The following is a 24,983-nucleotide window of genomic DNA, read 5'->3' as shown; positions in this document are numbered from 1 at the left end:
CATAGTGTCTGCGTATGGGGCTTTCACGTGCACGCGGATTTTGCACTTGATTTTAAAACAAGGCCTCCCCCACCAAAAAAAAAAGCAGTTACTCGAATGTGAATTTAAACGAATCGGTTATCGTTGAATCACACGCTTGGTTATTTCAAATTATATTTCTTTGTTCACATCTGACTAATTATATAACTGCAAAAAATGATATCCTTTGAGGCTTGGGCTATGCTTATGCATGTCCAACGTAAGCCTACAAGCGTCCTTGGTCCACCATACCTACACATATTTTGAAGCCATTATGTATGTTTGTACATGCCATCTAGCTATTAGACAGCTAAAATTTCATTACATGTCGATTGTCCAAAAATACACTATAATGCTCAATAAATTGCTGGAATTTGTTAAAATTTTTCGATTGAAATGACACTTTGTATTGATACACAGCTGTTTCGATTTGAGCCACGTGGTCTCCTCCAGCTGCCTATCAACCACGTGCTTCTTCTTTGACTATGGTGTGCTGATGTTCAGCACTGCACTAATTATCTGATCCACATCAACTCTACGTTATACAACAGAACTGTGACTGGTATAATGATGAAGACATTATACGCTTCAGATCAGGGAATCTGCGCAGGCTTTGCGCCACAAGAGTTTATAAACCCAGAGGCGCAACATCACGACTTTCAGAACCGCATGGTGAAGCAGACCGGGATTTAGGGTTTGAGAAGTCAATGCTCGAAGTGAACAATTCCTCCTTAGCTGGTCATTTTATCGAAATCTAAAGGCACAACCCAGATTCGAGCCAAATTCTTACGCAGTTGAACATGTTATTACTCCAACCTATTGGAAGTGACAAACTGACACGTTTTCATTTTCTTCAAAAAAGACTTTAATATCGGAGCGTGACGACCGTTTAGACCAGATGACGTATTCTGCTCAAGAGTTTACATAGCCGACGTCGCCTTACAAGCGTGATCGGGGGATTTCTATTATAGAAGCAACTTCTGCCAATCTTCATACTATTTATTACTGACTTTGCTTGAGCCTTCTGAACAAACTTTTTTTAGGCCACACAAATTTACCTTCCTGCTCTGTGCGTGCACTGTACTCCGCCCACATTAATCTCCTCCACTCACAGATCAAACATTTGCATATTGTCTGCGTATGTTCTTCACATGCACGAGGTTTGCGATTGACAAGAAAAACAACCCAAAAGCAGTTACTCGAATTAATCGACATAGTGAATCACACGTTTGATATTTAAATGTAATTTCTTTGTTCATCATATAGGTTCACCATCTATTTAAAAACATTGAATAATTACATAACTGCAAAAAATAATACCCTTGGGACTTGGGCTAGAGCATGTCCAATGTAGGCCTACAATGGCGTCCTTAGTCCACCATGCCTATACATATATTAATGTAATGATGTATATATTTGTACATTCCACCCAACTGGACAGCTATAATTGCAATATGTGTTGATATGTCTAAATAATATACCAGAATGCTCAATAAATTGCTCAAAGGTGGTTAAAAAATTCTAGATTGAAATTACCCTTTGTATTCATACCTAGCTGTTTGGATTGGAACCAAGTCTCCTCCAGCTGCTTATCAACCAGTGGAGGCTGGTGGGAGGAGCTATAGGAGGACGGGCTCAATGTAAATGCTGAAATGGAATTAATGGAATGGTTATAAACAAAACATATGGAAACCATGTTTGACACCCATAACAATGAGCCTGTCAATCAATCAAATGTATTAATAAAGCCCTTTTTGCCTCAGCCAATCCAAGCAATGCAGATGTAGAAGTTTGCTGATGACACAACAGTGGTCGTCCTGATCAACCGACAACGAAGGGAGGTCAGAGACCTGGCCGTGTGTTGAGAGAATTAGAGGGAGCATACTTAAATTCACACAGGACACCGGATAAGACGGGAGAAATACTCCAGATATAACAGACTGACCCTAGCCCCCCGACACATAAACTACTACAGCATAAATACTGGAGGCTGAGACAGGAGTGACCGGGAGATACTGTGGCCCCCTCCGACTATACCCCCGGACAGGGCCAACCAGGCAGGATATAATCCCACCCACTTTGCCAAAGCACAGCCCCCCACACACACACACACACCACAAGAGGGATATCTTCAACCACCAACTCACTATAACGAAACAGGGGTGAGTATAGCCCACGAAGATCTCCCCCACGGCACAACTCCCATCATGGCATGAGTCCCCCCATAGCTCCTCCCACCAGCCTCCACTGATATCAACCGCGTGCTTCTTGACTAATCTGGACAGCGTTGCGCTAATTATCTGATCCATATCAACTCGATGTCATACAGCAAAACAGTGACAGGTCTATAATTTGATAAAGAGGTTATATACTCTTCCTCAAATCAAAGTTTATTGGTCACATACACATGGTTAGCAGATGTTAATGCGAGTGTAGCGAAATGCTTGTGCTTCTAGTTCCAACAGTGCAGTAATATCTAACAAGTAATTTAACAATTCCCCAACAACTACCTAATACACACAAATCTAAAGGATTAAATTAGAACATGGACATATAAGTATATGGATGAGCGACGGCCGAGAGGCATAGGCAAGGTGCAGTAGATGGTATAAAATACAATATATACATGTGATATGAGTAATGTAAGATATGTAAACATGATTAAAGTGGCATTATTTAAAGTGCCATTATTTAAAGTGACTCGTGATCCATTTATTAAAGTGTCCAGTGATTGGGTCTCAATACAGTATATACATGTGATATGAGTAATGTAAGATATGTAAACATTATTAAAGTGCCATTATTTAAAGTTACCAGTGATCCATTTATTAAAAGTGTCCAGTGATTGGGTCTCAATGTAGGCTGCAGCCTCTCTGGGTTAGTGTTTGCTGTTTAGCAGTCTGATGCCCTTAAGATAGAAGCTCTTTCTCAATCTCTCGGTCCCAGCTGTGATGAACTTGTACTGACCTCGCCTTCACACCTTCGCGGTGTGAACAGGCAGTAGCTCGGGTGGTTGTTGTCCTTGATGATCTTTTTGGCCTTCCTGTGACGTCAGATGTTGTAGGTGTCCTAGATGGCAGGTAGTTTGCCACCGGTGATGCATTTTGCAGACAGCACCACCCTCTGGAGAGCCTTCGTGTTGAAGGCGGTGCAGTTGCCATACCAGGCTGTGATACAGCCCAACAGAATTCTATCGATTGTGCATCTGTAAAAGTTTGTCAGGGTTTTGGGTGACAAGCCAAATTTCTTCAGCCTCCTGAGGTTGAAGAGGTGCTGCTGAGCCTTCTTCACCACACTGTGTGGGTGAAGCAATTTAGTTTGTCTGTGATGTGTACACTAAGGAACTTAAAACTTTCCACCTTCTCCACTGCTGTCCCTTAGATATGGATAGGGGGGTGCTCCCTCTGCTGTTTCCTGAAGTCCACAATCATCTCCTTTGTTTTATTGACGTTGAGTGAGAGGTTGTTTTCCCGACACCACACTCCGAGTGCCCTCACCTCCTCCCTGTAGGCTGTTTCGTCATTGTTGGTGATCAAGCCCACAACTGTTGTGTCGTCTGCAAACTTAATGACTGAGTTGGAGGCGTGCGTGGCCACGCAGTCGTGGGTGAACAGGGAGTACAGGAGAGGGCTGAGCACACACCCTTGTGGGGCCTCTGTGTTGAGGATCAGCAAAGTGGAGATGTTGTTTCCTACCTTCACCACCTGGGGGCGGCCCGTCAGAAAGTCCAGGACACAGTTGCACAGGGAGGGGTTGAGACCCAGGGCCTCCAGCTTGATGATGAGCTTGGAGGGTACTATGGTGTTGAATGCTGAGCTGTAGTCAATGAACTGCATTCTTACATAGGCATTCACTTTGTCCCGATGGGATAGGGCATTGTGCAGTGTGATAGTTGATTGCGTCATTTGTGGACCTGTTGGGGTGGTATGCAAACCTAAGTGGGTCTAGGGTGGCCGGTAAGGTGGCGGTGATATGATCCTTGACTAGCCTCTCAAAGCACTTCATGATGACAGAAGTGAGTGCTACAGAGAAATAGTCATTTAGTTCAGTTATTTTTGCCTTCTTGGTTACAGGAACAATGGTAGCCACCTTAAAGCATATGGGGACAACAGAATGGAATAGGGAGCGATTTAATATGTCCGTAAACACAGCAGCCAGCTGGTCTGCGCATGCTCTGAGGACGCGGCTAGGGATGCCATCTGGGCCAGCAGCCTTGCGAGGGTTAACACGTTTATATGTTTTACACATGTCAGCCACTGAGAAGGAGGGGGGGGGGCAGTCTTTGTTAGCGAGCCGCGACGGTGGCACTGTATTATCCTCAAAGCGGGCAAAGGTGTTTAATTTGTCTGGAAGCGTGACGTCGGTATCCGTGACGTGGCTGTTTTTGTTTTTGTAGTCAGTGATTTCCTGTAGACCCTGCCACATACGTCTTGTGTCTGAGCCGTTGAATTGCAACTCCACCTTGTCCCTGTACCGTAATTTTGCATGTTTGATTGCCTTGAGGAGGGAATAACTACACTGTTTATATTCAGCCATATCACCAGACCTCTTTCCATGGTTAAATGCGGTTGATCGCGCTTTCTGTTTTTCGCAAATGCCGGCCATCCATCCCCGGTTTATGGTTAGGGTAGGTTTTAATAGTCACCGTGGGTACGACATCTCCAATGCACTTATTTATAAACGCACCGAGTCACTGTATAGATCAATATTGTTCTCTGAGGTTGACCGGAACATATTCCAGTCCGCATGATCAAAACAATCTTGGAGCGTGGCTTCCGATTGGTCAGAGCAGCATTGAATGCTTCTCGTCACTGGTACATCCTGTTTGAGTTTCTTTAAATATCTTACTCACGTCAGCCACTGTGAACGAGAGCACATAGACCTTGGGAGCGAGCCACATTGGTAGCACTGTGTTATCCTCAAAGCGGGCAAAGAAGGTGTTTAGCTTGTCCGGGAGCAAGACGGTGTCCACGACATGGCTGGTTTTCCCTTTGTAATCCGTGATTGTCTGTAGACCCTGCCACGTGCGTCTCGTGTCTGAGTTGTTAAATTTCGACTCTGTACTGACGTTTTGCCTGTTTGATTGCCTTACAGAGGGAATAACTACAATGCTTGTTTTCGACCATATTCCCAGTGACCTTGCCATAGTTACTGCGCTGGTTCACGCTTTCAGTTTTGAGCAAATAGTGCCTTCTATCCATGGTTTCTGGTTTGGGTAGGTTTTAATAGTCACCATGGGAACAACATCCCCTATCCACTTCCCAGAAAGTTCTTTATTCCTGTCTGCGTGATGAATTGAGAACCCAGCTGGTGAGTTACCACCGCTCTGATATACAAAAGTTCCTTCCGGCTGCATGTAATAACACAAAAACATTCTGGGCTATAATAATGTAAGAAATAACACACAAAAAAAACAAAATACTGCAAAGTTGCTTAGGAAATAGAAGCAGATCTGCTATGTCTGTCGGTGGCATCTCTTGAGGCCGGTTGGATGTACTGCCAAATTCTCTTAAATGATGTTGGGGGTGGCTTATGGTAAAGAAATTAACATTAAATTATCTTGCAACAGCTTTGGTAAACATGCCTGCAGTCAGCATGTCAATTACATGTTCCTTCAAAACTTGACACATCTGTGGCATTGAGTTGTGTGACAAACTTCACATTTTAGAGCTGCCTTTTATTGTCCCCGGCACAAGGTGCACCTATGTAATGACCATGCTGTTTAATCAGTTTCTTGATATGCCACACCTGACAGGTGGATGGATTATCTTGGCAAAGGATAAATGCTCACTAATAGGGATGTAAACAAATGTGTGCACACAATTTGAGAGAAGTAAGCTTTTTGTGCATTTGTAAAATGTCTGGGATCATTTATTTCAGCAGGGCAGAAATGTGATAAACTGACTTGTTGGAAAGGTGGCATCGTATGACAGTGTCCACACACCCCTTAACTTTTCCAACATTTTGTTGTGTTACAGCCTGAATTTAAAATGTAGTACATGTAGATTTTGTATCACTAGCCTACACACAATATCCCATAATGACATCACAATATCCCATAATGACATCACAATACCCCATAATGACATCACAATACCCCATAATGCCAAAGTGGAATTATGTTTTCAAGTTAATTAAAAATGAAAAGCTGAAATGTCTTGAGTCAATAAGTATTCAACCCATTTGTTATGGCAAGCCTAAATAAGCTCAATAAGCTTAATAAGTCCCATAATAAGTTGCATTGACTCACTCTGTGTGCAATAATAGTGTTTAACATAATTTGTTCATGACCACCTCATCTCTGTACCCCCCACATACAATTATCTGTAAGGTCCCTCAGTCGAGCAGTTAATTTGAAACACAGATTGAACCACAAAGACCAGGGAGAATTTACAATCCCTCGCAAAAAAGGACACCCATTGAATATCACTTTGAGGATGGTGGTTAATTAGTCTTTGGATGGTGTATCAATGCATCCAGTCACTATAAAGATACAGGCGTCCTTCCTAACTCAGATGCCAGAGAGGAAGGAAACCACTGAGGGATTTCACCATGACTTTGAACAGTTGCAGAGTTTAATAGCTGTGGTAGGAGAAAACTGAGGATGGATCAACAACTGCAAAGAATGTGACAAAGAAATTAATTGTATGTCCTGAATTCAAAGCGTCATGTTTGGGTCAAATCCAACACAACACATCACTGAGTACCACTCTTCATATTTTCAAGCATGTTGGTGGCTGCATCATGTTATGGGTATGATTGACATGGCTGCATCATGTTATGGGTGTACTTGTCATCGGCAAGGACTAGGGAGTTTTGTTTAGGATAAAAAGAAACGGAAAGGATGATTTCCATTCAGTTTGCAATTCACCTCTGTCAATCGAAGAAATTAGAGACTCTGAATTCAATGAAAAAAGGGAAATCACTTGGCCCCGATGGCCTGTCAGTTTAATTCTATAGGCAGTTTTGGGAGTTACTGGTGTTTTCTGTAATGAACTCAGTGATCACTGTTTTAGAGCCTGTGTTCGTAATGGCTGCTCAGTGAAACGACCTGTCCTGATTTGTCATAGACACTTGCTAGAAAACTTGAATGAGCAAGCCTTCCTTCATGACCTGGTCTCTGGTATAGAATCAGCTTGATCCCCTCTTTCGAAGACACTTGGACCTTTATATTTTCAGTGGTTTTGTTAACAAACGTGCCCCCATGAAGAAAATTAGAATTAAAAACAGGTTCAGTCCCTGGTTTAACCGTAATCTGGCAGAGTTACTCCACCTCAAGAATTCCATTTGGTGAAAGGCTTGGCACACACATACTCAGGCTGACTGGCTCTCGTTCAAGCAAATGAGAAATAAGTGCACTCAGGCTGTCTGGAAGGCCAAAGTTAGTTATTTTAAGGAGCAGTTCTCTCTCTTTGGGTTTAACCCCAAGAAGTTCTGGAAAATGGTTTTAAAAACCTGTAGAATAAGCTCTCCTCCTCACAGCTGCCCATGTCCCTTAATGTTGATGATGTGGTTGTTACTGACAAGGAGCACATGGCTGAGCTCTGTAATCACCACTTCATTAAGTCAGGATTCCTATTTGACTCAGCCATGCCTCATTGCCCGTCCAACATTTCCTTATTTCCCACCCCTTCTAATGCGACTAGCCCCGATGCTCCTCCATCTTTCTCCTATGCCCCGCTACAAAGGTTATCCCTGCAAGCAGTCACTGAGTCAGATGTGCTAAAGGAGCTCCTGACTTGACCCCAAAAAGCCATCTCAGTCAGATGGTTTAGATCATTTATTCTTCAAAGTTGCAGCCCGTATCATCACCAAGCCTACCCCTGACCTTTTTAACCTCTCCCCTCTCTGGGGAGGTTCCCATTGCTTGGAAGGCAGCCACGGTTTGTCCTTTTATTTAAAGCGGGAGATCAAGTTGATCCTAACTGTTATAGGCCAATTTCTATTTTGCCCTGTTTATTAAAAGTGTTGGATAAACTTGCCAATAATCAACTGACTGGCTTTCTTGATGACTATAGTATTCTCTCTGGTCTGCAATCTGGTTTCCACTCAGGTTATGGATGTGTCACTGCAACCTTAAAGGTCCTAAATTATGTCACAGTTGGCATTGATTCTAAGCAATGTTGTGCTGCTATTTTAACTGACTTGGCCAAAGCTTTTGATACGGTAGACCATTCCATTCTTGAGGGCCGGCTAAGGAGTATTGGTGTCTCTGAGGGGTCTTTGGCTATGGTTTGCTAACTTCCTCTCTCAAAGAGTGCAGTGTATAAAGTCAGAACATCTGCTGTCTCAGCCACTGCCTGTCACCAAGGGAGTACCCCAAGGCTCGATCCTGAACACCTTCAAAACCAAGGTAATGTGGTTTGGTAAGAAGAATGCCCCTCTCCCCACCGGTGTGATTACTACCTCTGAGGGTTTAAAGCTTGATGTAGTCACCTCATACAAGTACTTGGGAGTATGGCTAGACGGTACACTGTCCTTCTTTCAGCACATATCCAAGCTGCAGGCTAAAGTTAAATCTAGACTTGGTTTCCTTTATCGTAATCACTCCTCTTTCAATTTCTAGATCAGCAGGTCAGGGTGCTCTCGAGCTGCTAAGATGTTCTTCACCATTCGGCCTTCAGATTTCCCACCAATGCTTCACTAAACTCTATACTCCTCTGTAAACTGGCCATCTCTGTATACCCACCGCAAGACCCACTGGTTGATGCTTATTTATTTATTTAATTTCACCTTTATTTAACCAGGTAGGCTAGTCGAGAACAAGTTCTCATTTACAACTGCGACCTGGCCAAGATAAAGCATAGCAGTGTGAACAGACAACACAGAGTTACACATGGAGTAAACAATTAACAAGTCAATAACACAGTAGAAAAAAGTCTATATACATTGTGTTCAAAAGGCATGAGGAGGTAGGCGAATAATTACAATTTTGCAGATTAACACTGGAGTGATAAATGATCAGATGGTCATGTACAGGTAGAGATACTGGTGTGCAAAAGAGCAGAAAAGTAAATAAATATAAACAGTATGGGGATGAGGTAGGTAAATTGGGTGGGCTATTTACCGATTGACTATGTACAGCTGCAGCAATCGGTTAGCTGCTCAGATAGCAGATGTTTGAAGTTGGTGAGGGAGATAAAAGTCTCCAACTTCAGCAATTTTTGCAATTCGTTCCAGTCACAGGCAGCAGAGAACTGGAACGAAAGGCGGCCAAATGAGGTGTTGGCTTTAGGGATGATCAGTGAGATACACCTGCTGGAGCGCGTGCTACGGGTGGGTGTTGCCATCGTGACCAGTGAACTGAGATAAGGCGGAGCTTTACCTAGCATGGACTTGTAGATGACCTGGAACCAGTGGGTCTGGCGACGAATATGTAGTGAGGGCCAGCCGACTAGAGCATACAGGTCGCAGTGTTGGGTGGTATAAGGTGCTTTAGTGACAAAACGGATGGCACTGTGATAAACTGCATCCAGTTTGCTGAGTAGAGTGTTGGAAGCTATTTTGTAGATGACGTCGCCGAAGAGAACCCCTTAAGTCTTCACTCCCTCCTATCTGAGATATCTACTGCAGCCCTCATCCTCCACGTACAACACCCGTTCTACCAGTCACTTTGAGTGGGTTGAGTCACGGACATGATCTTCCTGTCTGGGTTGGCGCCCCCCCCTTGGGTTGTGCCGTGGCGGAGATCTTTGTGGGCTATACTCGGCCTTGTCTCAGGATGGTAACCTACACCTGCATTGCTTGCTGTTTGGGGTTTTAGGCTGGGTTTCTGTACAGCACTTTGAGATATCAGCTGGTGTAAGAAGGGCTATATAAATACATTTGATTTGATTCTGATAAAGGTCCCTAAACCACACACATCCCTGGGTCACTCCTCTTTTCAGTTCGCTGCAGCTAGCGACTGAAACGAGCTGCAAAAAAACACTCAAACTGGACAGTTTTATCTCCATCTCTTCATTCAAAGACTCAATCATAGACTCTTACTGACAGTTGTGGCTGCTTGTCTTGATGTATTGTTGTCTCTACCTTCTTGCCTTTGTACTGCTACCATGTTGTTGTCGTGTGGTGTTGCTACCATGCTATGTTGTTGTCTTAGGTCTCTCTTTATGTAGTGTTGTGGTGTCGCCCTTGTCATAGTGTGCGTTTTGTCCTATATATATATATATATATATATATACTGCTAAAAAAATAAAGGGAACACTTAAACAACACAATGTAACTCCAAGTCAATCACACTTCTATGAAATCAAACTGTCCCCTTAGGAAGCAACACTGATTGACAATACATTTCACATGCTGTTGTGCAAATGGAATAGACAACAGGTGGAAATTATAGGCAATTAGCAAGACACCCCCAATAAAGGAGTGGTTCGGCAGGTGGTGACCACAGACCACTTCTCAGTTCCTATGCTTCCTTGCTGATGTTTTGGTCACTTTTGAATGCTGGCGGTGCTTTCACTCTAGTGGTAGCATGAGACGGAGTCTACAACCCACACAAGTGGCTCAGGTAGTGCAGCTCATCCAGGATGTCACATCAATGCGAGCTGTGGCAAGAAGGTTTGCTGTGTCTGTCAGCCTAGTGTCCAGAGCATGGAGGCGCTACCAGGAGACAGGCCAGTACATCAGGAGACGTGGAGGAGGCCATAGGAGGGCAACAACCCAGCAGCAGGACCGCTACCTCCGCCTTTGTGCAAGGAGGAGCAGGAGGAGCACTGCCAGAGCCCTGCAACATGACCTCCAGCAGGCCACAAATGTGCATGTGTCTGCTCAAACGGTCAGAAACATACTCCATGAGGGTGGTATGAGGGCCCGACGTCCACAGGTGGGGGTTGTGCTTACAGCCCAACACCGTGCAGGACGTTTGGCATTTGCCAGAGAACACCAAGATTGGCAAATTCCCACTGGCGCCCTGTGCTCTTCACAGATGAAAGCAGGTTCACACTGAGCACATGTGACAGACGTGACAGAGTCTGGAGACGCCGTGGAGAACGTTCTGCTGCCTGCAACATCCTCCAGCATGACCGGTTTGGCGGTGGGTCAGTCATGGTGTGGGGTGGCATTTCTTTGGGGGGGGGCGCACAGCCCTCCATGTGCTCGCCAGAGGTAGCCTGACTGCCATTAGGTACCGAGATGAGATCCTCAGACCCCTTGTGAGACCATATGCTGGTGCGGTTGGCCCTGGGTTCCTCCTAATGCAAGACAATGCTAGACCTCATGTGGCTGGAGTGTGTCAGCAGTTCCTGCAAGAGGAAGGCATTGTTCCCCAGACCTGAATCCAATTGAGCACATCTGGGACATCGTGTCTCGCTCCATCCACCAACGCCACGTTGCACCACAGACTGTCCAGGAGTTGGCTGCTTTAGTCCAGGTCTGGGAGGAGATCCCTCAGGAGACCATCCACCACCTCATCAGGAGCATGCCAAGGCGTTGTAGAGAGTTCATACAGGCACGTGGAGGCCACACACACTACTGAACCTCATTTTGACTTGTTTTAAGGACATTACATCAAAGTTGGATCAGCCTGTAGTGTGATTTTCCACTTTAATTTTGAGTGTGACTCCAAATCCAGACCTTCATGGGTTGATAAATTTGATTTCCATTGATCATTTTTGTGTGATTTTGTTGTCAGCACATTCAACTATGTAAAGAAAAAAGTATTTAATAAAAGTATTTAATAAGAATATTTCATTCATTCAGATCTAGGATGTGTTATTTGCCCTAGTTAAATAAAATAAATAAATAGTGTTCCCTTTTATTTAAAAAAATCCCAGCCTAGTTAAATAAAATAAATAAATGTGACCCCTGTATTAATCCCCAAGGATACAGTCATGTGCCATTATTTACTGTATTAATCCCCAAGGATTTGGTAGGCCGTCATTGTACATAAGAACCTGTTCTTAACTGACTTGCCTAGTTAAACAAAATAAATAAATGTGACGGGGGCATTATATAGCAGTACTGTATTAATCCCCAAGGATACAGTCATGTGACAGGGGCATTATATAGCAGTACTGTATTAATCCCCAAGGATACAGTCATGTGACAGGGGCATTATATAGCAGTACTGTATTAATCCCCAAGGATACAGTCATGTGACAGGGGCATTATATAGCAGTACTGTATTAATCCCCAAGGATACAGTCATGTGACAGGGGCATTATATAGCAGTACTGTATTAATCCCCAAGGATACAGTCATGTGACAGGGGCATTATATAGCAGTACTGTATTAATCCCCAAGGATACAGTCATGTGACAGGGGCATTATATAGCAGTACTGTATTAATCCCCAAGGATACAGTCATGTGACAGGGGCATTAATATATAGCAGTAGGGGCATTATATAGCAGTACTGTATTAATCCCCAAGGATACAGTCATGTGACAGGGGCATTATATAGCAGTACTGTATTAATCCCCAAGGATACAGTCATGTGACAGGGGCATTATATAGCAGTACTGTATTAATCCCCAAGGATACAGTCATGTGACAGGGGCATTATATAGCAGTTATAATAGGATACAGTCAGTACTGACAGGGGCATTATTAAGCAGTACTGTATTAATCCCCAAGGATACAGTCATGTGACAGGGGCATTATATAGCAGTACTGTATTAATCCCCAAGGATACAGTCATGTGACAGGGGCATTATATAGCAGTACTGTATTAATCCCCAAGGATACAGTCATGTGACAGGGGCATTATATAGCAGTACTGTATTAATCCCCAAGGATACAGTCATGTGACAGGGGCATTATATAGCAGTACTGTATTAATCCCCAAGGATACAGTCATGTGACAGGGGCATTATATAGCAGTACTGTATTAATCCCCAAGGATACAGTCATGTGACAGGGGCATTATATAGCAGTACTGTATTAATCCCCAAGGATACAGTCATGTGACATGTGGGGCATTATATAGCAGTACTGTATTAATCCCCAAGGATACAGTCATGTGACAGGGGCATTATATAGCAGTACTGTATTAATCCCCAAGGATACAGTCATGTGACAGGGGCATTATATAGCAGTACTGTATTAATCCCCAAGGATACAGTCTGTATTAATGATGACAGGGGCATTATATAGCAGTACTGTATTAATCCCCAAGGATACAGTCATGTGACAGGGGCATTATATAGCAGTACTGTATTAATCCCAGTCATGTGAAGGGGCATTATATACAGTCATAATGACAGGGGCATTATATATAGCAGTACTGTATTAATCCCCAAGGATACAGTCATGTGACAGGGGCATTATATAGCAGTACTGTATTAATCCCCAAGGATACAGTCATGTGACAGGGGGGCTGTATTAATTATATAGGGGCAGTACTGTATTAATCATGTGACAGGGGCCAAGGATACAGTCATGTGACAGGGGCATTATATAGCCGTACTGTATTAACCCCAAGGATAGTCATGTGACAGGGGCATTATATAGCAGTACTGTATTAATCCCCAAGGATACAGTCATGTGACAGGGGCATTATATAGCAGTACTGTATTAATACCCATGGCTCACCACTGAGCTAAAGGACAAGGCTTGGTTTGTCGTGCTTGTCGTTCTGTTGTTGGTCCAGGCGTTTTGTTGTCCAAAGGGCGATGATGGAGCTGGGTGTCTGTGAGAGGAGGGAGAAAGTGAAAAGAGGAAATATGTTAATAAATAGTGTTTTGTTTTTTTAATTTTCTCTTTATGTTGCCCAACTACACACCAGAGAGCACCAACCTTCATTTTAGCAATAGCAATCCTGTGTAATCCACTCTGATGGGGCGGCAGTGTAGCCTAGTGGTTAGAGCGTTTGACTAGTAACCGGAAGGTTGGAGAGTTCAAACCCCTGAGCTGACAAGGTACAAAGTCTGTCGTTCTGCCCCTGAACAGGCAGTTAACCCACTGTTCCCAGGCTGTCATTGAAAATAAGAATTTGTTCTTAACTGACTTGCCTGGTTAAATAAAGGTTAAAAAATTAAATAAAATGTACTTAGTTGTTGAAGTGTTGCAGGAGTCCATCACACACTGTGTTTACATGAGCTCCCATCCTCTCTGGAAGTGGCACAGCAGGCTGCTGAAATGCAGCATTTGCATTCGGAGAGGGACACAAAGGCGGAACAATGTCTCTCCCACAAATAGTACTCAGCCCTTCTGCAGAGGAACTGGACAGTCTCTGCCGACAGGAGTTATCGATCCATTGTGGGTCTGAAAGTTGTGCAACAGGGTCCAGACAGTGGGCGGTCGCCTGCGGTTCGGCAACGTGATAAGATCCGAAACACACACATATTACAGATCGTTTCTATAGCTTCATGGTATTGTAATAGTATTTTGTCTGCTGTTAGTACTTTATCCCAACCCCACCCACAGAGCTCCTGAGAGCAATCACAGTGACCAACCCCACCCACAGAGCTCCTGAGAGCAATCACAGTGACCATCCAGATGGCCTCTCCTGATCAGACAGTCTGGACCCAGGGAATCAATAGAATGTAAACTGGCCACTCCAGCCATCAACTCACCATAGAATAGGTGGAGATAAAACACAGTTGATTCATTATCATCTGACAGGAAGTGTTTCTAACAACAACAATGCTCAGCTAAAGTACTCTTGAAGTATTGAATGAGAATAGCTAGCTATTATACTTGCAAATGGCGCAGTCTAAAATATTACTCATGCAGTATGTCATGTATGATGAGACGTTAGGCCTAGGTATGTACTGGATCGAACCAAAACAAAAGATAAACATGATGTAGTTAGCTTGCTAAACATAGAACAATGAATATCACACCAGCATACTGCAGAGTAATACCGTATTGCAGGACTGACCCTTATTGCAAAGCAACTGTTACAGCTGTCCTCTTTCAAAAATCTGTTTTGAACAATTCATGAAGACAGATGGAGCTTCTCTTTCCATGTCTCTTTCAACCGGCTGAAGCAACCCTTTTCTCACATGATTGTACACTGTGTATTTCTTCTTCTCCTCTATAGTCTGTTCAGTCTCCATTGCTGCCCACCAATGAAAGAAGGATGGCACAAATTTGCCCGGCTGACTCTTACCAGCACATCTCCCTTCTCCACACTTAATGCCAGTCACCGAAGATCACAACAATATCGCTGTCGAATGTTGCCGTCTTAAAAATAGTCACTAGCAGTTTTCCCCCCGCAAATTAAACCTAATCCTGTTTCCAGTTCCACAGCAATTGGAAAAACAACCAAGAATCAACAAGGCTAGTTCGTGTTGGTTCCTGTTTCTTTCAAACGCACGGTTTGGTTCCTCTTGTGGAATTGTGCCATTTTAGACTGCTAAAGTGTATTTTATCCTGAACCCATCCTACTGGGGTAAAAGAATAGGGACTCCATGCACCACAGCAGGAGGTGTGCATGTAGCCTAGTTGTTAGAGCATTGGACTTGTAACCGAAAGTTTGCTAGATTAAATCCCTAGGTTGACAAGGTAAAAATCTGTCAGTTCTGCCCCTGAACAAGGCAGTTAATGCAGTTATTTGGCAGTCATCGAAAATAAGAATTTGTTCTTAACTGACTTGCATAGTAAAAATAAAAATAAAATAAAAAAAGCTTTGCAAACATGCCTGGGCTTTAGACTGGCATACTGTATTTGGGGCAAAAAACGTTAAGGGACGCCTGGGTTTTTAGATCTTGGTGAAAGCAGAGGTTTCATGTAAAAAGGGGCTCTGTATGACAAGGTATGTGTCTGTGGATGTTATGGTGCCGTACTACAGTGACAAAAAAAATAAGAAAAGGGAGAAAAAAAATGTTTTCAGGCTTGTGGAAAGGTGGCTTGCATGCATATTGGTCAAACGTAAAGTGATTGAATGGGTGTCAGCCTTGACAAACTGCTATATAGTGCTTCTGTTGTTTGTGGGGAGTGTTGGGGTGAATGATTTACAGTGGATAAAAATGGCCGATAGACCTACACTGTTAAGAATATCTAAGCTATGGATTTTGTTGACTTTGAAAACGGAGTTGAAAACACAAAAATGTAACAAATCGGCTCAGGAAAGAGGTTGTCTTAAAACACAGGTCTAGGATCAGATGACCCATTCGGCAGGTGAACAAATATTTGACCCTTTGTCGGTAGTTAGTGTTAACTTCCACTAACATGTTCCAGCTCAGCCATGTTCCTACATTGCTGAGGCTTGTCTACTTACTGACTAGAGAATACGTTGGTGAATCTAAAGAGGACTAATAAAAGCCCCCCCTCCCCCCTCCCAGGTAGAGAACCACTGCTCTAACGCTTTTGTTGTTTTTGTTGTTACACAAAACGTTTGTGTGACGATGTCCATGCACTCCAATGATGTCATAATTGTCTGCGGATTCTATGTTGTCTGTCAGCTTGGCTGTCCATCAGAAGGTAGCTCACACTTGTCAGCAAACGGCAATATCCAGAATTCATAGCGTATTTCAGGACGTAGTACCGCCCCGTTGGAGATCGATTCAGTTGATGGAGAAATAGCAAACTGTCTGTATTTGTAGCCAGCACTTTCAGCCAGAGGATTTTGAAACGGATCTGAAGTCTCAACTGATGGGGTTGCCAGGTTGTCGTATGTTGAAAAAGTGATGCTATTCCATCAATTTTCCAAAATTGAAAAAACAATAACGGCCGTTGGTGGAAGAAGGTGAGGACCAAAGCGCAGCACGTGTTCGGCATTTTAATAATGGACCTGAACACTGATTAAATAAACGACGAGGAGAACAACCGAAACAGTTCTGTCTGGTGCAGACACAAAAACAGAAAGAAACTACCCACAAAACCCATGTGGGCAAGAGCTACCTAAGTACGGTTCTCAATCAGAGACAACGATTGACAGCTGCCTCTGATTGCCTCTGATTGGGAACCATACCAGGCCAAACACATAGAAATACAACACACAGAACAAAACATAGAATGCCCACCCCAACCCCCTGACCAAACCAAAATAGTGACATAAAAAAGGAACTAAGGTCAGGACGTGACAAATAAGTTGAAGTTGAGCTGAGGTAATGCAGTTCGTGTTACTTAGCTAACTAACTACACTAAGCAAAAATATAAAAGCAATATGTAAAGTGTTGGTCCCATGTTTCATGAGCTGAAATAAAAGATCCCAGAAATGTTCCATATCACACAAAAAAAGTGTCTCCGTTAGTGAGCATTCTTCCTTTGCCAAGATAATCCATCCATTTAGCATCTCAAAAAGCTGTTTAAACAGCATGATCGTTACACTGGTGCACCTTGTGCTGGGGACAATAAAAGGCCATTCTAAAGATTTGAGGGAGCGTGCAATTGACATGCTGACTGCAGAAATGTCCACCAGAGCTGTTGCAAGATAATTTAATGTTAATTTCTCGACCATAAGACGCCGTTTTAGAAAATATGGCAGTACGCCCAAGCAGCCTCACAACCGCAGACCAGGTGTAACTATGCCAGCCCAGGACCTCCACATCCGGTTTCTTCACCTGCGGCATTGTCTGAGACCAGCCACCCGGACAGCTGATGGTACAATAGGGACTGTGAAGAGACATACACAAAAGGTACAGACACATGCATATGCGGCTTGTGATATTGTTGTATAGTATTGTATATACAGTTGAAGTTGGAAGTTTACATACACCTTAGCCAAATACATTTAAACTCACATTTAAACAATTTAATTCTAGTAAAAATTCCGTGTCTTGGTCAGTTATGGTCACCACTTTATTTTAAGAATGTGAAATGTCAGAATAATGGTAGAGAGAATGATTTATTTCAGCTTTTATTTATTTCATCACATTCCCAGTGGGTCAGAAGTTTACATACACTCAATTAGTACTTGGTAGCATTGCCTTTAAATTGTTGAACTTGGGTAAACCATTTCGGGTAGCTTTCCACAAGCTTCCCACAATAAATTGGGTGAATTTTGGCCCATTCCTCCCGACAGAGCTGGTGTAACTGAGTCAGGTTTGTAGGCCTCCTTGCTCGCACACGCTTTTTCAGATCTGCCCACAAATGTTCTATGGGATTGCGGTCAGGGATTTGTGATGGCCACTCCAATACCTTGACTTTGTTGTCCTGAAGCCATTTTGCCACAACTTTGGAAGTATGCTTGGGGTCATTGTCCACATGGAAGACCCATTTGCGACCAAGCTTTAACTTCCTGACTGATGTCTTGAGATGTTGCTTCAATATATCAAGATGCCATCTATTTTGTGAAGTGCTCCTGCAGCTCCTGCAGCAAAGCACCCCCACAACATGATGCTGCCACCCCCATGCTTCACGGTTGGGATGGTGTTCTTCGGCTTGCAAGCCTCCCCCTTTTTCCTCCAAACATAACGACGGTCATTGTGGCCAAACAGTTCTATTTTTGTTTCATCAGACCAGAGGACATTTCTCCAAAAAGTACCATCTTCATCCCCATGTGCAGTTGCAAACCGTAGTCTGGCTTTTTTATGGCTGCTTTGGAGCAGTGGCTTCTTCCTTGCTGAGCACCAAAGTATGTTCATCTCTAGGAGACAGAAGGCGTCTCCTTCCTGTGAGGTATGAAGGCTGTGTGGTCCCATGGTGTATATACTTGCGTACTATTGTTTGTACAGATGAATGGGGTACCTTCAGGCGTTTGGAAATTGCTCTCAAGGAGGAACCAGACTTGTGGAGGTCTACAAATATTTTTCTGAGGTCTTGGCTGATTTATTTTGATTTTTCCCATGATGTCAAGCAAAGAGGCACTGAGTTTGAAGCTAGGCCATGAAATATATCCACAGGTACACCTCCAATTGACTCAAATGATATCAATTATCAGAAGCTTCTAAAGTCATGACATAATTTTCTGGAATTTTCCAAGCTGTTTAAAGGCACAGTCAACTTAGTCTATGTAAACTTTTGACCCACTAGAACTGTGATACAGTGAATTATAAGTGAAATAATCTGTCTGTAAACAATTATTGTAAAAATGACTTGTGTCTTGCACAAAGTAGATGTCCTAACCGACTTGCCAAAACTATGGTTTGTTAACAAAAATGTGTGGAGTGGTTGAAAAACAAGTTTGAATGACTCCAACCTTGATGTATGTAAACTTCCGACTTCAACTGTAGTAGTGTAATAATTGTCACGAATATTACTGAAGGTGACTCCCCTTCTTGTTCGGGTGGCGCTCGGAGGTCGTCGTCACCGGTCTACGAGCTGCCACCGATCCTTTGTTCTGTGTTCGTTTGGTTTTCTCTAATTGGTTTCACCTGTTTCTTGTTTGGTTGTTAGGGTGGGGTTATTTAAGTTTGTTCAGCTCGCTTCTGTTTGTGCGGGCTTGTTCATCTGTATGTGTTAGAGGGGTTAGTGTTATCATTTGGGTTTCTCACTGTCCTTGTATTTTCACGATAGGGTACTTTTGTTCTGTAGTTATACCTGGTTTGGCATACTATTTTTGTTCCTGTGATTATTTTTGGACATTGAAGCATGTTTTTCCCACATCCTTTTCTCTCTGCGCCTGACTCCACACCTATTCACTCATTGAGCGTTACAATAATGTTATATGATATACTGTTTTATCTTTTGATTTATATGTAATGTAAGTGCTTTAATATGTTTGAACCTCAGGAAGAGTAGCTGAATTACAAAAATACCTTGTTTGAGTGTGTATTGATGGGAACAAAGTAGTAAAATGTTGGCAAATCACTGATTAGTGTATGTCCTACAGACTAATCCTGCTGCTGCTGCTCGCTGGGTCGAGAGTTTCAAGTTCCTTGGTGTCCACATCACTAACGAACTATCATTGTCCAAACACACCAAGACAATCATCAAGCGGGTACGACAACACCTTTTCCCCCTCAGGACACTGAAAAGATTTGGCATGGGTTCCCAGATCCTCAAAAAGTTATACAGCTGCACCATTGAGAGCATCCAGACCAGTTGCATCACCGCCTGGTATGGCAACTGCTCGGCATCTGAACATAAGGCGCTACAGTGCGTGCGGCCCAGTACATCACTGAGGCCAAGCTTCCTGCCATCCAGGACCTCTATACCAGGCGGTGCTGGGGAAAGCCCAAATAATTGTGAAAGACTCCAGTCACCCAAGTCATAGATTGTTTTCACTGCTACCGCACGGCAAGCTGTACCGGAGCACCAAGTGTAGGGCCAAAAGGCTCCTTAACAGCTTCTACCCCCAAAGCCATAAGACTACTGAACAATTAATCAAATGGCCACCGGACTATTTACATTGACACCCCCATCCCCCCTCCCTTCATTTGTTTTTTACACTGCTGCTATTCACTGTTAATTATCTATTCATAAGTCACTTCACCCCTTCCTACATGTACAAATTACCTCGACTAACCTGTAACCCCACACATTTACTCGGTACCGGTACGCCCCCCTGTATATAACCTCATTATTGTTATTTTATTGTGTTACTTTTTTATTATTTTTTACTTTAGTTTATTTGGAAATTATTTCTTAAATCTTATTTTGAACCTCCCCGTTGGTCAAGGGCTTGTAAGTAAGCATTTCACGGTAAGGTTGTATTCGGCACGTGACAAATAAAGTATGATTTGACGATGATCTTGACCCCCGCTTTAGTAATACAGAGCCTGTACACCCATTGGATGAAAGCTTTCAGCCTGGAATAAGCTGAAGCTCAACATCATCTGACTCGGAAACAAGTCAGGACAGCCAAAGGTATTTGTAAAAAGTGCAATACCCTCTTGAGAAAAAAACAACGAAATCACCAATACAGTTAACTGTCTACAAGCTGAGTGCTCCTCAAACTTATCACACCCTTGCAGTCAGTTCTTTGGCATGATGGAAAGGGGCTGTTAGTACACTATTGTTGGCAGTACGTGTCTACTTAAGACAACAATAAACTAGACTGTCTACAGGTCAAGGCCCCCCCCTCAACCTTTTCACACCTTCGCCAAACAGCTCATCTCAAGGCCCCATCAATGACTGAGTGTAACAAAACACAATTTCTTTATTTTTTACCAGGCAAGTCAGTTAAGAACAAATTCTTATTATCAATGACAGCCTCAGAACAGTGGGTTAACTGCCTGTTCAGGGGCAGAACGTCAGATTTGTACCTTGTCAGCTCGGGGGTTTGAACTTGCAACCTTCTGGTTACTAGTCCTACGCTCTAACCACTAGGCTACCCTGCCGCCCCACATGCCAGTCTACTGTACACTTTTTCATTTTACAGATGAACATCCAATCCAATTGTATTGGTCGCAGAAACACATATTTAACAGATGTAATTGCAGGTGTAGCAAAATGCTTGTGTTCCTAGCTCCAACAGTGTACTAATATCTAACAATACACAACAATACACACTAATCTAAAAGTAAAAGAATGGGAATTAAGAAATATAGGAATATTAGGACGAGCAATGCCGGAGTCTGGAGTATAAAAATACAGTGCATTGGGAAAGTATAGGCTGGGCGCAATGCACGCTGACATGGTTGCCAGGTGTACGGTGTTTCCTCCGGCTGGCTTCCGAGTTAAGCACTGTGTCAAGAAGCAGTCAGGGATGAAAACTGCTGAGGGCCCAAAAAGGTGACACTTTTTTTGTTGTTGCACCGAAACATACAAAACAATCCCTGCTAGAGGGAAATGCAGATTTTAACTAATTAACCAACAAAAGAAAATGATCGACATGATCAGTCTCTGTGTGTAAAATAAAAAGTTGTTAATGTGAATCTAACTCACAGCTAAAAAAAAAATGTAAAGATAGCAATCTAATGTAATTTGTTGCCTAGACTTTACTGCAAATGACACTCAAGTCTTGAGAAAAAAACAATACACTAATATTGCAGTTACCAAGCCAAGGTAAGTTTCTAGCTAGCATTAAACTTATCTTATAAAAAACAATCAATCATAATCACTAGTCAACTACACATGGTTGATGATATTACTAGATATTATCTAGCGTGTCCTGCGTTGCATATAATCTGACTGAGCATACAAGCATACAAGTACAGTGGGGCAAAAAGTATTTAGTCAGCCACCAATTGTGCAAGTTCTCCCACTTAAAAAGAAGAGATAGGCCTGTAATTTTCATCATAGGTACACTTCAACTATGATAGACAAAATTAGAAAAAAAAATCCAGAAAATCACATTGTAGGATTTTTAATTAATTTATTTGCAAATTATGGTGGAAAACAAGTATTATAATAAGTATCATTTTCACCTGATTCACTCATTCTGAAAATTAACCACATACTGTAGAGTGAAAACATTACTTAACAGATAGTGGTTAGTTCGATAACTAGTTTCCCACAGATTGTCGGGGTCCAGTAAGCAACTAACACGTTATAACTTGAGGAACGACAAGGAGTCATATACCAGTTGATACTGTAGCGAATTGGTTAGGTTACTAATGTCAGCTCATCTGATGTTGTAACATTAGCTGTCTGACTTAAATAAGCAAGCTAACTTTCACACATAAACTCAATTATTTGATCAGATGAGTTGGCTAATGTTGCTCAACATTTCTCTGGCTAGCTAACGGAGAATTCAATCCAGCTAGCAAGATACATAACAATGCTAATACTTGTTCCACCACTTTCGCCCTCACCTAAAACTTTCTAAATGCCAGTTGTTTTTCAGTTACAGCTCATGAAGTACGCTTCATCACCTTCTCACCCCTGTCTCCGTGGTCAGGCTTCTCACCTAACATTACCTCTTCATTATCGTTCAGGGGACGCGCTGCTGTAACTGGCAAGCTGCCTTTTCAGAGCTCTCGCTGATGCTGTAGCTAGTAAGTTGGTTGTCTCTTCTCTCTTCAGTCGCGTGCTACACTGCATTCTGTTGTTATGTCAACGATTGGCTGAGCCTTGGATACAGCCAGTATTGCTCCAAACGCGCATCACTTGTTCGCTTATAGCCAGTAGTGATCCAACCTCCCTCTCTCTCCAAACCTTTCTCATTGGATATACACGAATCACGTTGGTCACCTGTTTTGGATTCAAAACGGTCTAATTTGCATCCCTGAGCAGTGCAGCTTGGCTGAGTTGCTCTTGAACTTTGCCTCTCCTGAGTCCGTACAAGAGTTGCAGCGACGGGACAGGACTGTAACTACCAATTGGATACCACAAAATTGGTGAGAAAAAGGGGTTAATAAAATAAATAAAAAATAAAAAATAATAATCATTAAAAAAATCCTCATCAATCAACACATACTACCAATGCAAAAATATATTTTAAACATTTTAGCAAATGAAAAAAAAATACAGAAATATCGCATTTACATTAGTATTCAAACCCTTTACTCAGTACTTTGTTTGCACCTTTGGCAGCGATTACAGCCTCGAGTCTTCTTGGGTAAGACGCTACAAGCTTGGCACACGTGTATTTGGGGAGTTTCTCCCATTCTTCTCTGCAGATCCCCTCAAGCTCTGTCAGCTTGGATGGGGAGCGTTGGTGTACAGCTATTTTCAGGTCTCTCCAGAGATGTTTGATTGGGTTCAAGTCCGGGCTTTGGCTGGGTCACTCAAGGGCATTCAGAGACTTGTCCCGAAGCCAATCCTGCATTGTCTTGGCTGTGTGCTTAGGGTCGTTGTCCTGTTGGAAGGTGAACCTTCGCCCCAGTCTGAAGTCCTGAGCGCTCTGGAGCAGGTTTTCATCAAGAATTTCTCTGTACTTTGCTCCGATCCTGATTAGTCTCCCAGTGCCTGCCACTAAAAAACATCCCCACAGCATGATGCTGCCACTACCATGCTTCACCGTAGGGATGGTGCCAGGTTTCCTCCAGACGTGATGCTTGGCATTCAGGCCAAAGAGATCAAGCTTGGTTTCATCAGACCAGAGAATCTTGTTTCTCATGGTCTGAGAGTCCTTTAGGTGCCTTTTGGCAAACTCAAAACATGTGCGTTTTACTGAGGAGTGGCTTCCGTCTGGCCATTCTACCATAAAGGCCTGATTGGTGCTGCAGAGATCATTGTCCTTCTGGAAGTTTCTCCCATCTCCACAGAGAAACTCTAGAGCTCTGTCAGAGTAACCATCGTTTTCTTGGTCACCTCCCTAACCAAGGCCCTTCTCCCCCGATTGCTCAGTTTGGCCGGGCGGCCAGCTCTAGGAAGAGCCTTGGTGGTTCCAAACTTGTTCCATTTAAGAACGATGGAGGCCACTGTGTTTTTGGGGACCTTCAATGCTGCAGAAATATTTTAGTTCCCTTTCCCAGATCTGTGCCTCGACACAATCCCGTCTATTTATTCTACCCTCGCAAAAGAGTGCCCTTCTTAAACTTAGCAGATTGATAAAACCGACACAGCTACTGTTGTGTTGAAGGATAACTTATTGCCACTGCTTTGTAGGTACAGTACTAGTGACTGAAATGAGTAAAACTGAAATATAGAATGAAAATAACAATGCGTATGACTGAATATTAGGCTTCATTGTATTTGTATACATGTTCATAAACACAGACATATGCAGCATTATGCATTAAATCGGAAGGAAGTAATTCTCCAAAACATGACAAGATCAAATGCACTGAACACATATCCATCCATGTGGCTATCAAGATTCATAAATATCATTAAAACAATAAACTGTACAAAATATCATCATGAATTGAATGTCAAATATGTTATGATTAATTTTACTTACAGACAATGCTTCTACAAAATGATAGCAAGAAGGATGGAGTTTAATAACGTCTGCAGCTCCACAGAGTGACTTTCGCCATTTCGGAATGTAAACAATTCTTCTTCTACAAGGTTAAGCACATTAAACGAACAACACACCTCGACACATGACAGTGGCCCCCATGTGGTCAACAATTGGAATTACATGATCGCCTAAAGGAACTCAAACCCAACTACAGGGGCCAGAACAAGTATTTGTTTATTATACTGTATCTAATAGATTAACTAAAATAAAAAAATGTTTTTGCTTTATCATTATGGGGTATTTGTGTGCAGATTGCTGAGGATTTTTTATTTATTTAATCAAATTTAGAAAAAGGCTGTAACATAAAATGTGGAAAGTGTCAAAGGGTCTGAATTATTTCCGAA

At 42.7% G+C, this 24,983-nt stretch overlaps 1 long non-coding RNA gene across 1 annotated transcript; it reads right to left on the bottom strand.

Annotated features, from left to right (window-relative positions):
* Positions 1-1,347: 1,347 nt before the first annotated feature.
* On the bottom strand, positions 1,348-24,662 carry LOC135524796 (uncharacterized). Its single transcript, XR_010453025.1, has 3 exons — positions 24,577-24,662; positions 13,551-13,647; positions 1,348-1,665 (listed from the first exon to the last, which is right to left on the bottom strand). It is a non-coding gene; the product is annotated as an uncharacterized LOC135524796 (long non-coding RNA).
* Positions 24,663-24,983: the final 321 nt, after the last annotated feature.

The sequence above is a fragment of the Oncorhynchus masou genome, chromosome 31 (assembly GCF_036934945.1).
Source record: "Oncorhynchus masou masou isolate Uvic2021 chromosome 31, UVic_Omas_1.1, whole genome shotgun sequence".
Taxonomy (NCBI): Eukaryota; Metazoa; Chordata; class Actinopteri; order Salmoniformes; family Salmonidae; genus Oncorhynchus; species Oncorhynchus masou.
The sequence above is the reverse complement of the archived record's forward strand: the minus strand, read 5'-3'. Positions and strand labels throughout refer to the sequence as shown.